Genomic DNA, 5,469 nt, shown 5'->3' on the forward strand with positions numbered 1-5,469 from the left:
AAGCCAAATCCAAAGTGATACATAACTAGAAATTAGAAACATGATGGAGGCACCAGCTCTTCAGCATGCCACGAAACCCATAAGGACACATGTACCTAACAGTGGAGAAATTGTAAGGAGTTGGGTGTAAAGGAATCTAAATTGCTTTACCTAATATGCATATTTTAGGCCTCACTTTTTTCTTTTAGCTTTCAGTTTTTAATAGCCTTGTTCCCTCCAAGGCTTTCATGCAGGCCTTCCTGCATTTCTTTGCTGAAGGCATGTCTCCAAGGAGATTCAAAATGTAGCCTGAATCTGTCTTTAATTTATGGTGTTGGACCTTAGTTCCCCAAAGGTACTAGTTTAAACATACTGTCAACTTCATCTTTACATTTCACCTCCTGTGCAATGTGATCTACCTTTAACACAGCTCCGATAGCTGTATATTTGGGATATGGAAATATCTCAGAGGAAACCAAATGTTTACAGAAGTTCACTTAGCTACTGCATAAAGTAACTCTCATTTCTCTCTGCCAAATAATATGTGAGGTGAGAATGGAGTTGTTTATTGTACAAATGCAAACCCAAGGCATACAAGAGGAAACAATAGTGGAAGAAAATTCAGACCTGAGTACTGCTGGAAGTCACACGGTGATATATAAGCAAGTTAATAAAATTTGTGGTCTAAAGGAAAGAAAACTCTTTTTAGTGACTTGTAAATGTAGAAAATAAAACAACCGATGGTTATTCCAAAACACTTTTTCTGTGTATCTGTGCCCTGTGCAAGAGCTCTGCCAAAGCTTTTATTTGAGACATTGGCAGATTAGTAAAACTGTAGTGTGTGTTAGCACTGCAGATCCCTGGCACCCTCAGAAGTTGTTTCCAGTTCACGTGCACAATGTCATGCTGTGCTGCATGCACATGGAGAATATTGGGCATATTTTGGGGTCTCCATTTCCTTCAATCTTCACTCTTGAGCACATGCATATAGGTTGTTCTGTTGTGAAAATATTATATACTTAATTACCCATTTGAATTTTACTAAGGTGTCTTGGGGATTTGTAATTAATTCTAATAATTCTAATTTTAAAGCAATTCTAGGCAATATTTCAGTCATTCTCTACAGACAGATTCTGTATGGATGGCAGATGTGAGATCATTCGTGTGCTCAAACCCAGATCTCAGCAGGTCAAAAGTGGAGGGAAATCAAAAAATGTAACATTAGTTATTATGCTCAGTACAGTTTTATCCTTTTATTCAAATGTAAAAATAATTTACACACATAGCAGGAGCTTAAAGTGCTGTTAGTCTAATAATGCTCCACAATTTCTCTTTTTTATTACCCCAGTAAGAGTTCATGTTCTTCACTGGTCCCTTGCCTATCTGTAGGTTTACTAAGTTTCAGAAGTGTCCCTTGGAGGGTACCAGATGGTGATGGCACTGAGTGGAACAGAACAGCTAATATTGTATCATCATTGTGAGAATCCAGTAAAAGCATGGACATATCGCTGTTGATCTGTCAAAGAAAAAACCAGCAGAAGACTTGAACCTGAGGTAAACTGCATCTTAAACAGAAGCAGCTTGTTTTCTTCCTACTTCTAAGGTAAGACAAGCAGCTGGTTTTATTGTATCAGCTTTAGGAATACTTAAGAAAATAATTTTGAAATTTAGTAGAAAAAAATCCTAGGTGAGCTTCTTTTTCAGACAGGTAGGCCTTTCATTATAAAATTGAATGGAATTTCTGTATCAGATTTACAATGGAGTTCACATTTCAGTTTCAATTCTGGAATGACTATGGTTCTCCATATTTTATTTCCCCTACCAATTCATAAAACATGTCAATGATCTGCCTATAAGGTGGTGCCAATTGCATAAATACATCACACAGTATATAAGGGAAAATTACATTGGGTCACTTTGTGAACTCCATGAAGGATATGTGTATGCTCATAATAGTGGCCAGTTTATGCTAGGGTACATGGTGAACTTCAAAGTGAAGTTTCACTGCAAAATGAAGTTGCACAAGACAAATTGTATAACAAGTTCTTTGCATGCACATGAACTGCTAAACAGTCTATTCATACTAGGGCTCATCACATTTGTAATCCATCCTGTAGGGGGTCAGTGCTAAAATTAAATTATACCTGCCTACCATTCTCAATCAAATCAGGCTGTGAACTGAAAAATAAAACAATTAAAATTAGAGGAAGGACAGCCTCCCACTGTTTATGATCTCATTCTATTTGTGAAAAGTAGGTGGAAATTCACCCATGGTGAGCATTTGGTTTATGTCAATTTTTTCTTGTTATTACAGCTGGGGCTTATTTCATGAACTGTTTGCAGCTATTTCTGCTAAAAATAGGTGGATACCAATTTAAACTTCCTGGCGATACTTCAAGTCAAAGTATCATTAGTAGATAGTTATTATGCTGCATTTTATTGTAAGAGATCCTGCCATGAAGCCAATCTATACAAATATAAATAAAGACAGTTAGAATTACCTTCCAAATGACTCTATTGGAGGTTATTCATGTTTCGTTTAGCAAAACAAGCTAAGCTATTTACAAGAAAATTTATTAGTTGCAGGAACACTGAGTTAATGAGACTTTCTAAACTCCTTATCAGGTTAGACTGTGACACTTGGAGAGAGATTGGGGATCAATTTTGCCTTTTTGCCTCAGTCCTAAGTAAGAGAAACTTGTAGTTCTCCCTTGGTTTCCAAGGAATATAATTTCTTTTTAGCACTACTCCCTCTTCTGCTATTCAGTCTTGTAACAAAACAATCTTCCCAAAACACATTGTCTCGCAAACAAACACCAAAAAAAAGTGACAATTAGATACAAAATTCCTTATCTTCTAATGATAGCAATAGCTGACACGTGAGGTCACATAATGATGATTTGGTCATCCTTCTCCATGTATTTTCCTAGTTACCCATCACAGGTATCTTGGCCTGTGAAAATTGTCAGACCCAGTTGCCATAAAAGTTTTCAATAGGAGTCCCAGAGTCTCAGGGAAACTGCTTATACCATTTCCATGTTCTCCACCTCAAACTTATGAGCTGATAGTGTGGCAGCAGCTGTTACACAGTTGGTATTTCATTCCCATATTAGGAAACATTTCATCACTGAAAGCATTGTCAAGTTCTGGAACAGGCTGCCCAGGGAAGTGGTTGGGTCACCAGCCTTGGAGGTATTTAAAAGATAATGTTAATGTGGCATTTAGGGACATGACATGGCTTAGTAGTAGATTTGGCAGTTGCTGGATTTGCCTGGATGATCTTAGAGGTCTTTTGCAACTTACACAATTCTGTGATTCTATGATCCTATCTGCTGTTATGTTATGTGACTTCTGACACCAGTGCAGGAATACCAAGATCTTGTTTTTGCTGTGAATCTCAATGATAAATGTATCTATCTATTGTCAAAGTCAGTAACGTGTTCAGGAGTGCCCAGCAGTGAAATTTTACAAGGCTACTAAAGTGTGACCTTTGAATACTATGCTGCAAAGGGTTAGCTAGGCTATCGTCAGAGTTCAAGGTGTATCATTAAGGAAATTACATCCAGTCACGTTTTCAGATACAGCAGTGTCTGAAAGGAACAACACCCTCTTTGGCTGTTGTCTAGGAAATGCTAACTGCCCCAAGCCAAAGCCTGTTAAACAGTATAGAGATTCATTTCCCAGTGCTTGTGCCTTGTGCACTGGTCCAGTCTAGTCTGCTTGCAGAGCCATAGCCAGAAAGTTTCTATATTCACATGGCATAGCAGCGTTACCCCCAGGCTCACTGACCTCATGGAGAAAAAGAACACATCAGTGGAGTTGGAACCATTACCATAATAACAGAGTTGTATTTCTTCTTGGTTATAGTTTTTTAGGCAATACCCTGTTGAAATAATTGTAGTGTGTCATAGTGATGTTCTTCTAACTCACTTGACTAACTAGACAGCCAACTGTCTAGAATACAGGGGTTTGGTCTAAACTAATTGTCAATTTTACTTTGTCTCTCTATCAATTCTTCCTGCCTAATTTAACTACCACTTTTTAGTCTGGAAAGCATCTCTGGATGTCTGTGTCCATCTCTGGTGAGTATCTAGACACTGACTTTCAGGCAATTAAAAGTAGCTGAAATGGGAAGAGACATGGGGGAAAAAATGGTTCTGAAAAGATGAGAGGGAGAGAATGGAATCAGTGTGGTTGCACAGCTCCAAAATCTGTGCTGTTAGGCTGGTTTCCAAGAAAGTTCTTTAAGGGTACAAATGTTTCTTTCTAAAGATCTTAAGGTTAAGAATGCAGATCTAGCATGATTAACTCCAACATTTAAGCAGAATGGTTTCAACATCTTGTTCTGGCAGTGTAACACATAAAGCCAAAATAGATGCCTGGGGTTTGAATACATAAAATGGAGGAAATTTACTTATCCAGTTGGGAATTAGAGGATTAATTCAGTAAGAAAACTTACTGAAGTAGAGTGAGAAAACTGCAGTTTACATTAGATTTGCTCCTTTAGTTAACTATCTGGTTTTAAAAATAACACCTCTGCAAAAATGACATTCAAAATGTATCTTATTCTCTCAATGCTTGCTTTCTTTCATCAGGTGCTCACACCACCCACCCTTTAGCTGGGACACACGGGTGCTAGGATCTCAGCTACGCGTGCAAAGCTAATACTTCTGTAGACAAACAATGAGTTTACTCATTCTCCACCATTCACCTAAAAGTTGGGATGAGATTAGATTCAGGAAGTATTAGAACAGACATCTGAAGCAGACAGAGAAGCACAGAACCAATTATGTGAATCAATAGGACCCAAACAAAGAAAATTGTTGAGGAAAATGTTGTGATTGCATGTTTTGCAGAGAAAAAAATTATATACTTCCTCAGGAATATAGCAAGAAAGATATAACAAGAGCACAAACTGTTTAAAGTGTGTGAATATAGGAGTGTTTCAATGTCTGTTTGGAAAGAGAAGGTTCATAGACATTTTTTAGAGGCAGTGAAACAGTGGTATCGATACACAGAGAGAATGCTTTCTCATGTGCAAAGCAAAAACAAGAGAAAAGGAGGGTCTAAAATGACCTCCACAGCTACAGAATCTTTCAATGAGTTTTGTTAATAGCACTAGCAGGGACTTAGAAGCTGACAGGGTTTCAGAAAAAGGGTAAGGAATTTGCTTTTATTTCTATTACACTTCAGGGGAGAGGGAAAATACAGAAAATCTTAAGACAATGCAGGCAAGTTTGATGAAAGGAGAGATGGTAATGAAGATGTTGATATGAGAGGGGCTGATGTAAAAATAGCAAATGAAATTTTGTCTTCAGCTGGTTTCTTAAAGAGGTATTAGACCCTAACAAAATCCTGCATCTAACAAAGGAAGGTGGTGGAAAAGCAGCAAGAGAAAGTAAGTGGGAAACCAACAGTGAATATCAAAATATCCTACTAAAGGATAGAAAACCACAAAGGAAAATGTGATCTGAAATACAATGAAGTTTT

Source organism: Corvus brachyrhynchos, unplaced genomic scaffold (assembly GCF_000691975.1).
Source record: "Corvus brachyrhynchos isolate BGI_N302 unplaced genomic scaffold, ASM69197v1 scaffold202, whole genome shotgun sequence".
NCBI classification, from domain to species: domain Eukaryota; kingdom Metazoa; phylum Chordata; class Aves; order Passeriformes; family Corvidae; genus Corvus; species Corvus brachyrhynchos.